Here is a 14,349-nt window from a genome sequence, read left to right as displayed (position 1 = left end):
GCCATGGGTTCCAATTTTTAATCATTTTATTTTAGGGTTTTTAAAATTGTTGTTCAAATGTAAATGTCTCCATTTTCACCCCACGACCCACCCCCTCCCCTCCCATCCCTACCTCCCACCCTTGAACCCACACCCTTTGGCTTTGTCTGTGTGTCCTTTATACATGTTCCTTGATTCCCCTCCCCCCACACACACCATTATCCCCTATTGGCCCTCTCCCTCCTCCTCTCTGGTTACTGTCAGACTGTTCGTTTCAATGTCTGTGGTTGTATTTTTCTTGCTTGTTTCTTTTGTTGATTAGGTTCTGCTTAGAGGTGAGATCATATGGCATTTCTCTTTCACTAATGCAACTTAAAACTGCAATGAAATACCACTTCACATCAGTGAGAATGACCATCATAAACAAATGAACAAACAACAAATGCTGGTGAGGTTGTGGAGAACAGGGAGCCCTAGTGTATTGTTGGTGGGAATGCAGACTGGTGCAGCCACTGTGGAAAACAGTATGGAATTTCTTCAGAAAACTACAAATTCAACTGCCTCTTGACCCAGCAATACCACTGCTGGGATTGTACCCTAAGGATTCTGAAACACCAGTTCAAAAGAACCCGTGTACCCCAGTGTGCGTAGCAGCACAATTCACATTTTATTTTAGTTTGAAAGTACTTTTTTTCAGCATCTCCATAAACCTTGCCACCTTTCAGAATTAGTGATAAAAATGAGAAATGAGTCACCATAAGAAGGTAGTGCTGAGATCATTGCTAACCATTGATTGTTATATAATTCTAGATATACAGGTCTCTGGGATAATTTATTGACCAGGGGTTGGCTAGGAGTTTCACTGAGCAGACATTCTGTATTTTTCTGAAAAAACATTCTGCATGGTTCTGAATGTAATTGTTAATTTCAACAAACAATAATGCCAGTTTGGAAGGGCTAGAGGCAGAATGATAGCAGGTGTGTGGTGGGAAAGAAGAAACTCAAATTTGCCATTGTCACAGACAGTTTGACAGTTAGCTTGAGATACACTGTTCACTACATTAGTGCTGAAGTGAGCTATCTCAGACATATTTAAGGACTCTGGAAAGCATACCATTTTAGTGTCTACTAAGATAATTGTCTTACGTATGTTCCCATATCATTGTAAGACTGTTCATTATACTGGGTTATAAATGTCAGTGACAATAATCAGCATTTATTGCTCTTGTGAAATAAACAATGGAATGTACATGCTGCAGAGTCCACTCTCAGTCAAGAGGCACCTTTCTAGTGAGACCCTGGGAGTTCTTTGAAAAGGCCATGGGGATTAGAGTCTGAAGAATGACAAGCCCCAGTTTATGTATCCAGAGCCCCACCCTCGTGTGCTTCATTGCCAGTTGCAGATTGGCAAAGTCTAGTGGGTCAATTTGGAGGTGTAGATGGTGAGGGTTGATAAGAAGCTGCTGTTTAGGTAAGGGTATGAATCTTTTGAGATGTGGGAGAGCAGCTCTACCTTGGGAATTGCAGACATTATCCCATATCAGTGGGATTTTGTGTAAAACAATGGCTCTCAAACTAAATCAATCTTGTCCCCCTCCCCCAAAGGGGAAATATGGCAATACCTAGAGTCAGTCTCTATTGTCACAACTTAGATGTGGATGCTACTGGCCTCTGTAGGGAGAGGCCAGTGATGCTGTTAAATGTCCTGCAATGCATAGAGCAGCTTCCCTGGCTCCCTGAGCATGTCCAGTGGTGCTGAGGTTGAGAAACTGGTTATGGATATTAGTGTTCTATACATTTACTATGAAAGCAGTTGGTGCCACCAAAACATGTTTACATAATAATATCTCCCTAGTAAAAGGTGTGATGATTGGACAATAGAAGAGAGCACATTGTATTCTTTTGCCTTGAATGAAACAAGTATTTCCATCTACTTTTGCAGACAGTAGAAAGCACTAGCTAACAAAAAGTCTTATTTAAAGGCAAGAAAGAGTAGATAGTGCCAGAAATACTGTTTTGGAACTGTGCAACATCCTAGTGTCTATGGATCATTTAACTCATTATTCAAGGCATATCTTTCTGTTACGTATTTGACAATATAATGAATAACTCCTTTCTTTAGGGTTGGCCCAATTTTTTGGTTATTTTAAATAAACCACAAAGCAGATATTTAGGACCAAAGAAATCCAGCAAACAGTGGATATTCTGTAGTGTGGACATTGTTAATATTCTTTCCTACATCCAAGGACTAACAGTGAAGACAGCTAATCATTGCTCCATTATATCATTTGAGGAAGTTTCAAGGGCAGGTCTCTTGTATTTTAATGACAATGGCACATCAAATCTGTCACACATTTGGCCAAAACATTATCATATAAACTTTTAAGTTCACATATTCCACTTTATTTAATTATGTGATATTAATTTTTCTGAGAAAGCTATATACAGGTTGTCTGGGAGCTCACATGAGAACCAGAGGTTAATTTTATAATGTGATGTCTCATCCTTTTTCCAAGATGGAGGGAAATATTTTTAAATAAATGGTGTGGTTTACAGAGCCATTGTCCTTCAAAGAAGATTTTAGCCAGGGATTTCCTAGCCCACCCAACTTAATTTAAAAAAATCCTCTATTTGGTTGATGAAAGTTTTTGTGGGTTTATGTCATTGAAGAACTTGGGCCCGAGAGCAAATGATTTAGTGTGGGAGATAACTATGTTAAGCGTTCATGAGGAATAACCAGTAGAGATGGTATACTGAAGACATGAAGGAAAATAGAATATTTAGTGAGAAGTTAGATAAAGTGTAGAGTGGTATAAATGAGGTTGCCATGTTTAGTAAAAAATAAAACAAAACAAAAAGCTGGGATGTACAGAAAAATTTGAATTTTAGGTAAACAATAAATTTTAGTATAAATATGTTTCAAACATTACCAGAGACTTACACTTAAAAATTATTATCTAAAATTTAAATTTAACTGTGAATTAATTGTTGGTTTTATAAGAGGAAGTTATTACAGATTTCCACCTTAGTAACTTCTGCTTTCTTTGTGAAGTGATAAACAGGTTACTGTCTAGGAGAGAGGATGGCAGTGTCACAGAGTTGGGGAAGTGTAGAATGTTCAAAATTACTGGTCTAGAGAGTGGGAGAAGAAATTGATTAGGAAAACATAGAATTATTTACAGGCATATTGAGAGCTTAATTGACATCAGAGACCTTGAATTGATGGAGATACCGATCCGTGCAGGTGAGTGCTACTCATTTGCTGAGGAGGGTCAATTGGCAAATGGAGTTGCCAATATGGAAAAGAGGGTAATGGAAGTAGTGCAGCATGTAAGCTCAGAAGAGAGTGAGAACAGTTAACAAAGTGGAGGGAGGAAGTAGAAGAATCAAGGGAATGAATATGGTATGGAGACAAAAAGAAAGAGTAACTGAATGAGTGAGTTCAGTGGAGGCTGTGATAAGAGAATGGGATGTTAGTTTTACATGTCAGAGGCATAGGTGTTTGGGTAGTGAAAAGCTCCAGCTGGCCCTATTGTGGGTTGTGGAGGCAGAGCAGAAGAGGAGTGGAGGTGAAATGAAAAGGTAAAATTCTAACAGCCGTTAGGGAATTAGAAAGAAGGATGCAAAAAGTTCTTCTTAGTCTTAGAGGACTATGGTGTGGCTAAATGGACAATGTATTCACAAGAGTACCACTAGCTGCTGTAACTTCAAAGCATCGATAAGATCAGGGCTTACATAAAAAAATATCTATTGACTGCTCATGTAACAATCCCAGGAGTTAGCTCTCCTGATTGGCCTACCTCCAAGAAGGGATTTAGAGACCTGAGTTCCTTCCACTTACGATTCTATTGCCATCAGATTGTTCCCAAAGGCTTCCGTGGACTAATCTCCATTATAAGCAGAAGAAAGGAGAATGGTTCTTTAGAAGATTGAACATAGGAGGTGTTTACTGATCCAGTGCTGGTGCACACATGTGGTCACATCCAATTGCAATGGCTATGAGGCTGTGTGGCCACAAGGAAAAGATGAATAACCAACCATCCTCTCCCACAGAGAGCTTTCACTTGTCACTGCTTCAGGGCTCTTAGTTTCTTTAGGGAAGGAACATTTTTACTTCAGAAAAAATTTAAATTAAATAACTCCATAATATTTTTAAGAAATCATGCAATATTTGTATTTTGTCACTGAGTTATTTCACTTGGCATAATATCCTCAAGATTTGTCCACATTTTATCATATGATGAGATTTCCTTCCTTTTTAAGGCTGAATAATATTTCATTTTGTGTATATTCCACATTTGCTTCATTCATTCATGAGTCGACATTTAAATTGCTTCTACTCCTTGGCTATTATGACTAATGCTTCAGTGAACATTGGTGTTCAAATGTAACTTTGAGATACTGATTTCATTTCTGCTTGATACATACACAGAAGTGGGATTGGAGGATCATATGGTAGTTCCATTTTAATTTTTGAGGAGTCTCCACACTTTTTCCTATAGTGTTAAATAAGACTTTCAGTGAAAGCAAAGGTCTGAGTGGAAAGGTCAGGGAAGGAGAAGCAACATGAGGCAAGGTTGAAAGAAAGGAAACTACATTAGGTCGAGAATGTGGGATGGCATGGACCCGGCAGATACTGCCAGCTTAAGGATCAGAATAACCTGAAAGTGAAGTCCAATTTGCTAACAAGGTTTTTAAAGAAATTAGTCTCTGTTAGAGTTTCCTTGAGTACAATTTCTAGGAACTTGGAACACCCTGGGCAGAGGGGTTCTGGGTCATTAGCCTGATCTTCTGACCCTCAGGGTACTGTGGCACTGGGTATAATGTTTTGAGGCCTGGGCTCTGTGCCTCTGAAATACTTTCACATCCTCTGCCATATAGTCCATTATTTTAAATATTTTGTAATGTATTCTGTTACACTCTATTACATTAAATGCAATTTTATATGATGGCTTACAGTGCTGCTCTCATTTCCCAGTGTATATATCCTTTAGAAACCTCAGATTATGTAAGTGTATCATTTATAGTTGATTAAATGTAATATTTGTGGCTACTTCTATGAAAATGGGCATCCGGCCCTCTCAGGGTAAAAAATATAACTTCCTATTATAATTTTGTTCCAGCGGGAAAATAAGGTGTGGGTATGATTATTACAAATTACAATTCCTTTCCCAGGAATTTAATCTGCAATAAATTTGAAGACTATCTTTAGAGGATAATATGTTAATAAGATGNCTCTGTTAGAGTTTCCTTGAGTACTATTTCTAGGAACTTGGAACATCCTGGGCAGAGGGGTTCTGGGTCATTAGCCTGGTCTTCTGACCCTCAGGGTACTGTGGCACTGGGTATAATGTTTTGAGGCCTGGGCTCTGTGCCTCTGAAATACTTTCACATCCTCTGCCATATAGGCCATTATTTTAAATATTTTGTAATGTATTCTGTTACACTCTATTACATTAAATGCAATTTTATATGATGGCTGACAGTGCTCTTCTCATTTCCCAGTGTATGTATACTTTAGAAACCTCAGATTATGTAAGTGTATCATTTATAGTTGATTAAATGTAATATTTGTGGCTAATTCTATGAAAATGGGCATCCGGCCCTCTCAGGGTAAAAAATATAACTTCCTATTATAATTTTGTTCCAGCGGGAAAATAAGGTGTGGGTATGATTATTACAAATTACAATTCCTTTCCCAGGAATTTAATCTGCAATAAATTTGAAGACTATCTTTAGAGGATAATATGTTAATAAGATGCTATTAAGAAGAATGGAAAACTTTAGCTCAGTACAAGACAAATTATTAGTAGTGCTTGTGTTAGTTCTTAGTTGAGTGAGAAGTTTCTTTTTCTTTTTCTTAGAGGAGAGGTTTCAAAAACTTGTGTAGTGTATCTAGTACCTTTTGAAATTAAATAACTCCATAATACTTTTAAGAAATTAAAAACTTCATATACTTATTTGTTTATCCATTTGTTTTCTCATCATTCATTGAGCCTTTACTATGAATATAATGCGGTCCACACATGAAGTTCTTTGAGCTTTTTAGAATCTAGTCATGGAGAACAGAGAACTGCAGATCAATAAAAAAAACAAAAAACTATTAATCAAGAACAATTTGACGAGGAAAGTGGTTTACTCATGTCCCATTTCCTAAATTTTGGATGAATAATAAGTAAATATTTATTCTCCCTAACATATATATTTATCTTCTTCACTCAACTCCTCTTCCCAATCAATATCTTTTAAAATGTCTATGTCTTAATTTTATCAACTAAAATATAATTGACCTAAGTAGATTTCTGGCTGAATTGGGATCTCCCCTCTTTCATAATGTATATATTACTTTCTACACATATTCTATTATTCTATAAATACTTTTAAAGAATGTAACTGAGATACTTAGTGAGAGGGAAAAGCCATGCCTATATCTCCAGTAAGAGCTATATTTCAATTAACCCCAAGGACAATTTTTAAAATGTCATTTTAAAAGGACTAATAGAATAGAAGCTGAGGGAAGAAAGAGAGATTATATACACTTCAAGGAGAATTATATACTGAATTACTCATACATTAAAAGAATAAAATGAATACTGTTCTTGTAAGACACAGATGGGAAGAAAAGATCAATGTTAAAAAAAATGGAACAAGCTGAGACATCCTCTGTCTGCCTCTGTTCAATTGACTTTAAACCAGTGTAAGTCAGAATAATTGAAAGAAGCTAAGCAGCTAAACCCATTCTTAGTTGGCCTAAAGTACATACAATATTGTCAGAGAACCACGTAAACAGCTGAGGAAGCACATCCACTGTGTTGGAAGAATCAGAATTGTCTGTGAACAATAAATCACTAAGCAGAGTTAGGGCAGCCCAAAGTGAACAGAAGGATGCAGGCTGTCATTTACACTGGAACACCAGTACTGGCAGGGAGGTGTGGAGAGAGAGAGAGAGTAATGAAACTGGCATAGCACACGATTATAAACAAAATTACATCTAGGGCATCCTAAGGACAACTTGGTTTATCATAAATTGAATGGATCAAAAATATGCTTTGGTTTAATACAGGTTTAAGTGGTAGTTTCTATTTCTATACATGCACATATGGCGTTGGGTAGAGTTTTGTTTTTAAATATTTTAAAGCAAGACTTCTAAAAGTTTTTCATAAAAATTCTACTAATGTAAATGAGAAAGGACCTTCCAGAATAAAATGAGCAGAGTCCTAAGCAGCCCACTGCTAGAAATTTTTTGAAAGCTTGTGCTTCATCTCTTAAATTCATGTGAAGCATTGAGGAAATATAGTTTCTTTTTAATAATGGGTCAAGTTGCCAAATGGTAGCTAGTAGCATGTTTTCTGGGAAAACCCACACAAAGACTAAGAAGGTGTAATCTTTCTTCTGCTTCTGATATTAACAAAAGATCTACTTTGATAAACTCAATTACTTCAACTTAAATTCAGTTTCTTTACCAACAAAATGAGATAATAATCCATCTCTTCTCACACAAACTACATCGTGCTTGAGTTGTAAAAACAGTTAAATGAGCTGAGTATTATTAAAGGCAGAAATTCAGTACATATTGTTTTTATGAACATCTACAATTATCCCAAAGTCATATACATATAATATATTGTAAATAAAATTAACTTATGTATAGTTACAAATCTTAACAAGTTAAAAATTAATAAAATTTACTATAAAAATTTTATGCTGCAAAATATTTGTAGTGTACATTTTCCAGGTCAGCTAAAACAAAACAAAAATCAATAACAACAACAGCAAAACTAGATCATATATTTCAGTGTTTATTTCGAATCAGACATGCTTAATTTGAATATTAATGTAACCATTTGTGAGACATGTGTCTTTAGGTAAAATACTTAATCCTCTAAGCCTTGATTTTCTCATTGGTAGAAAGAATTATAAACAATCTACACTGGGCCCCTTATTTGCTCCCAACACATGGTAAATGTTCAGTAAATGTAAACTTTTATTATAGTTGAGCAATATTAGATCACAGCAAAGGTAAGCAATGAAAAAAACACATTTACTCTTGACTAAAATTGTATTTACTTATTTTTTATTATGGTAAAAGCACATGAAATATACCATTTTACCCATTCGTAAGTACACAGTACAGTAGTGTTAACTGCATGCATATTGCTGTGCAAAAGCAGATCTCTAGAAGTTTAGTGTATTGCAGAACTGAAGTTCTACACCTTGAAAAACAAGTCCCTTTCTCCACCCTCGCCTCCACATTGAGCCCCCAAAAACCAGCATTCTGCTTTCTGTTTCTAAAAATTTCACTACTTTTAGATACACAAGTGAAATCATGCAATATTTGTATTTTGTCACTGGTTCATTTCACTTGGCATAATATCCTCAAGATTTGTCCACATTTTATCATATGATGAGATTTTCTTCCTTTTAAAGGCCGAATGATATTTTATTTTGTGTATATTCCACATTTGCTTCATTCATTCATTAGTTGACATTTAAATTACTTCTACTCCTTGGCTATTATGGCTAATGCTTCAGTGAATATTGGTGTTCAAATGTAACTTTAAGATACTGATTTCATTTCTGTTTGATGTATACACAGAAGTAGGATTGGAGGATCATATGGTAGTTCCATTTTAATTTTTGAGGAGTCTCCACACTGTTTTCTATAGTGGCTATACCACTTTACATTCCCATTAATGGTGCACAGGGGGGTCCAATTTCTGTACATCCTTGCCAGCATTTGTTACTTTTATTTGACTTTCTTTTGGCTTTTATTGCTATTTATTTATTTTTGACAGTAGTTATTCTAATAAGCATGAAGTGATAACTAATGTGGTTTATGTTTCCCTAATGATTAGTGGAGTAGAGTATCATTTCATATGCTTGTTGGCCATTTGTCTACCTTCTTTGAAAAATGCCTGCCAAGCCTTTGCTCATTATTTTTGTTTGTTTGTTTGTTTGTTTTATGTTTGTTTGGTTGTTGTTAAGTGTATGAGTTCTTTATATATTCTAGATACTAACCCCTGTCAGGAATCTGTCAATTAACACTTGCTAAGTGGAGCACAGGGCACCAGATGGTGAGCGGTCATTCCACAAGAGACGACAGGAGAAACTGAAATAAAGGAATTTATTAGTGGAGGAAATACCTGGCAGGCCTTTCAGAATTATTCATTCTGTAAGGCCACCTGGGGAGGTCAAGGCAAAGCACAGACAGAGAGATCTGGGGCCTGGGGCACACACCTTCATTAGCGTCCATAACAGAGTGCTTTGGAGTTTCTGACTGAAGGCAGAATTGCTCAATTTAAACAAAAAGAGCAGGGTGTTGGCAAGTTTAATGAGGGGTTCATTGAAGGGACACACAAGGAGAAGGTACTAGGAGGCAGAGAAACCTTCCCACAAGGGCTGTTCGGGAAGTCTTATTGGGAACTTAATTGTGACTGTGCAGGTTGCTATTGAGGGTGTGCACTTGCATGAGGTGGTCTAATGTCAGTTCAAGGTCTGTGCAGGTCATTTGCCCAGACAAAATGGAGGATGAGGCAGCAATACCATGGAGGAATGTGGGTAAACTACCAACAACCCCTCATCAAATATATGGCTTACAAATACTTCTTCCTATTCTTACATTGCCCTCTCACTCTGTTGAATGTTTTCTATACTGTGAAAAAGATTTTATTTTTGCTTTTATTGTCCATGCTTTTGGTATAGTATCCAAGAAATTACTGACCAACCCAATGTCATGCAGCTTTTCTCCAATGTTTTCTCCTAGGAATGTTGTAGCTTCAGGTCTTATGTTTAGGTCTTTATTTTGAGTTAAATTGTATATATGCCATGAGTCCATCTTCATTCTTTTGCATGTTCTTTTCTCATTTAGTTTTCTTGAGACCCTTGTTGAAGAAAATTTGACCACATTTACAAAAATTTATTTCTGATCTCTCTATTCAGTTTCACTGTTTTATATCTGTCTTTATGTCAATACCATGCCATGTTGATTGTAACTTAAATCACAAAGTGTGAAGTTTCCAGCTTGGGTTTTCTTCTTCCAGCTTGTTTTGTAACCATTTGAATCCTTTGGTATTCCATATGCATTTCAGGATTTTTCCTATTTGTTCAAAAAATGCCACAGGATTTTGCAATTGTATTGACTCTGTTGATTGCTTTGGTTATATGAGCATTTTAGCAATATTAAATCTTTCAATACATGCACACTAAAATTTCATTTATTATTAGTTTAAGACTTACTTTACAAATGCATTGATTAGCCCAGAAAGATTTAGATCAGTTACTTGGTTGGACAAAAGTGCATAAATCATATTTTATATGTATGTATGTATGCATGTATGCATGTATGTATGTATCTATGTAGTATGGCACTTGGATGGTTGTCTGCATTATTTATTTGTAGATTTTTTTACATTATTTAACATATACACTATTCTGTTACATATAGTGCACAAAATAATATTCTTTATAACAATTATGCACAAAGCATACAATATTTGGTTTATTTATTGGGCCCCAGGATATGATTGATGGAGAAATACATTTCGGACTAGGCACATTGGGTAAAGAAACCAGAAGTTATATGACACAAAGTGAACATACATCTAATCTGAAGGGCAACTGTAGCGTGTGCATCTTTGGACGTGGTGTCTTTGAGAAGGTGAAACTATTTCACACTAACCAGTTTAGTACTACACAAGATAAGGACCATCTAGCATTAGGATATAGCTGCAGGATTTTATGAACCATTTTTAGGTCTAACTGCGGGAAATTAATGTCTCTCCTTGGCTGCCTTATTACTGCTTTAGTCACAGATGAGACAAAAAGGACAATATGTTCAATCTCCAACTAAAATTCAGTTGCAGCCTAGACAGTGAAGTGGTATGACATTAGAAGTCTTTAAAACTGTAGCTCTTTTTAAACTCCCAAAGTATCTGCACTTTTCTTCAAATGGGGCCTCTTCCTTAGGTGTCAGAGTCACCTTCATAATATCTGACATTCCCTTCTGTCCTAAGATGCCAGGAACAATAAGAAAGACATCTTTTATTATTATTATTATTATTTTTATTCTATAAAGATCCTTAATCATGGTGGACATTCGGTACACACACCTAAGTTTCTTCTTTATACTTTCTGCCAAATCTGCCACAGATCGTCCAGTGGCCCAGGATGTGTAGTCTATCAGTTTGATCACCACATGGGCATTTTAACCACAGGTTTGGGAACCCCTTTCCACTGCTCCTCATGTAAATCAGGCAGCTTCTTCATGGAGACACCAGCAGCATTCACTCCAGTTCGTACAGGCACACCCTAGTCTCCAGGATCCAAGGACTCATCCATGACAGATATTAATGGGTGAACTCCCAGCCCCTTTCTCTTATTAGGTAACAGATCTGGACTGAATTCAGGTTGCAACCACTTCCAATAACATGATTTCTGGGAAAGCCGCTTATTCTCCAAGCCACTCAGGTCAGGATACAGTGGGTTGGAAATAATAAGCAATTTGCAGCTGGGGCTGTATTCTACATTAAGAATGATGGGTTTAAAGATGATTACTTAATGCTGGACCAAATTACTGTAAGATCACTTTCCTCTCATGTTGACGTGCCCCAGCTGTGATAATAACCAGGTTGGAGCTCGCAGTCATATTACAATCTTTGGCAGAGAAAATTTTTGGTGTTCTAAAGAAACGGCTGCTGTGTTGAAAACCCATCATCTCTCTGTTGCATTTGTCTTCCTCAACAGCATCAAGAGCAAGTTCATCTGCTAAGTCCTTCAGTAAGATCCTGGTGGCATCAGCCATGCCAACAGCACCAACCCCATAATTGTAATCTTATTCTAGATGTTATGTTCTTCTTTAAGGAGATTTACAAGCAGTTGCTTCATGCAGTTGCCATACTGGCCTTAGAACCAAAAGGAATCTGGAGTGCACCACAGATGATTAGGTGTTGGTGGTGAGAGGTTTTGGATCTGCAGCTTGCAGCAGCTGCCCCTGAAGCTGCACAGATTTTAAATTAAGTTTAGAGAATTTCCTCGCCTTTTTAATATCATCTCAAACTAAGGTTATCACTTTGCTAAACAAATATAGTTGCATGATGTAACATTACTTTCTTTTTCTCTCCTGAGTATTCTAACAGATCTGTGCATCTTAACTCAGCAGGTATTCACCAGGTATTCACGCCTCTCTTCTCCCTGCTGGTATAGCCAAGATTCTGTTACAAAGGTTGGAAAGAGTAGTTTCTCATTTTCCCAGCTTCTATTGCAGCAAGGACTCTGGTGAGTTATTCGTCTCAGTCAATAAGGTACAAAAAGGTAAATTTAAGGAAACTTTTCCTCTGTAAAGTACCCACTACAAGAATTCCCTTGACCTTCCTTCCAACTTTGAAATGTTTCTGTATGAAGATGTGATTCTTGGAGTTCTGCAGCCTTTTTGCAAAGAAGTCATACAGGACTTTTGATATTATTGCATCACTTAATTAACCAGATCTATAGCCATACAACTCCAGACTTCCTGCCATGTGGACCTTGCTGATACATCTGTTTGCTTTAAGTCCACAAAATTGACAAAAATATTCTAAATGATATAGGTCTACTACCTGATGGATAGCATAAGATAGTACTTAAAATGAGGTCTTTTTGATCTTGAGCTAATTTTTTTATCTTGTTGTACCTCAGTTTTCTCATTCATAAAATATGGACAGTAATATTTATCCTGTAAGTTTGTTGTAAGTATTCAGTGAAACAAAACACATGTAGCAACTTTACTGGAGTACACAAAGAGCTGAATAAACGAGCTGAGTTGGTGTCACCTTTAGTATTTATGTTGTGTATACTCACTACCTTTCTACTTAAGATAATTTTCTATTCTTGCTACCTCCCATTCCTCCTCACCAATTCCATCTCAAGTCCACATTGGTTAGTCTTTCTCCATACCAAGATCATCGGTGACCTTCACATTGCTAAATCTAATGGTGAATTCTTGGGTTACACTTTATTTGACTTATCAGTAGTTTTAGACAGTAAATCACCCCCTCTTTTCTAGAATACTTTCTTCATTAAGTTTCCAGATCACTGAAGTCATTCATTCATTTTTTCTTTTACCTCTTCAGCTATTTCAAATGTTTCTTGGCTTGTTTCTGTTAATTTCCTCCTTCATTGCTCCTCCCTCAAAAAACAAAACAAAACAAAACAAACAAAAAACTTGTTTCTGTAATATTCTTCCTCATTAGAAAGTGGAGCTTCCATTGTCTAGATGTTTAGGTAAACATATCTAGAATCAGCTTAAGCTCAAAAGGTTTTCTCAAGTTCTCTACTCCATCTATCAGCATATCTAATTGATTCTGTCTTTGGTCATTTTCCACTAGCTACAAGATCAACACTCTAATCCAGTCAATCATCATCTCATGCCTCATTATTAGAGTAGCTCCTTCTGCCTTTACTCTCCTATAGTCTAGTCTCAAAAGAATGACCAAAGTGATCTTATTAACATGTTTGACAATCATGCCACTCTTGTGCTCAAAATATTTTAATTCTACTGCCAATCAGAATTAAAGCTAAATTTTTTCATAGTAATCTGTATACCAATAGTTCCTCACTCTTATATCTTACCATTCACCCCCTTAGTACTTCATTCTAATCAACGGTCTTTGATTATATCAGGCATGTTTCCTTTTTAGGCCCCTTCTCTAGAAAGCTTCAAAGCTGACTCTGCCAATTCCCTAAGTCTTTACTCAAATGATTACCTTTTGAGTGAAACTTTTCCAGTTTGAAATTATCTTCCTCCCCCAAATAGTCATATTTCTATGCCATGCTGTGTATTTTTTTCTCCTGAGTTCTCATCAACTTTTCATATAATAGGTATTTTCTTGACTATTTTCTGCCTTCACTTTTAGACATAAGTTCTAGGAGACAGATTTTTTCATTTTGTTCACTGTTGTATCCTCAACAAATGAAGTATTGATTTTACATAGTACACACTCAACACAAAAATATTTGTTGGGTGATATGGTGTGGCAATGAGAGGACTATCTTAATCCTTTTGTTTCTCGAAATCTAGAATGAAATCCAACCCCCTGCCTCACACAGCTGGGACACTTCCAGTCAATACCATTAAGTATCCTTATGGACACAGAAAGTCAGAGAAATTAGTGTTGATTTATTCATGCTCAAGATCATGCAATTACAATTTAAATATAGCAGGTTTTAAACTATATTACTCAAGATTTTTCAGGATAAAAACTGGGAGTTGAATGAAACAGACTGTGTATGTTAGGTTTATATTCAGAATTAAAAGGTTCTTTTGATCGATGTAATTATTACAAGTTATCATCTATAGAAGTTGCTCAACAATATATGGTAACTAAGCAATCACTA

At 36.3% G+C, this 14,349-nt stretch overlaps 1 pseudogene; it reads right to left on the bottom strand.

Annotated features, from left to right (window-relative positions):
* Positions 1–10,875: 10,875 nt before the first annotated feature.
* LOC119000897 (L-lactate dehydrogenase A chain-like) lies at positions 10,876–11,862 on the bottom strand (annotated as a pseudogene).
* Positions 11,863–14,349: the final 2,487 nt, after the last annotated feature.

Source organism: Sturnira hondurensis, unplaced genomic scaffold (genome assembly GCF_014824575.4).
Source record: "Sturnira hondurensis isolate 20B ecotype Veracruz unplaced genomic scaffold, ASM1482457v3 Scaffold0016433, whole genome shotgun sequence".
Classification (NCBI taxonomy): domain Eukaryota; kingdom Metazoa; phylum Chordata; class Mammalia; order Chiroptera; family Phyllostomidae; genus Sturnira; species Sturnira hondurensis.
This window is presented reverse-complemented; position numbering and strand designations above follow the sequence as displayed.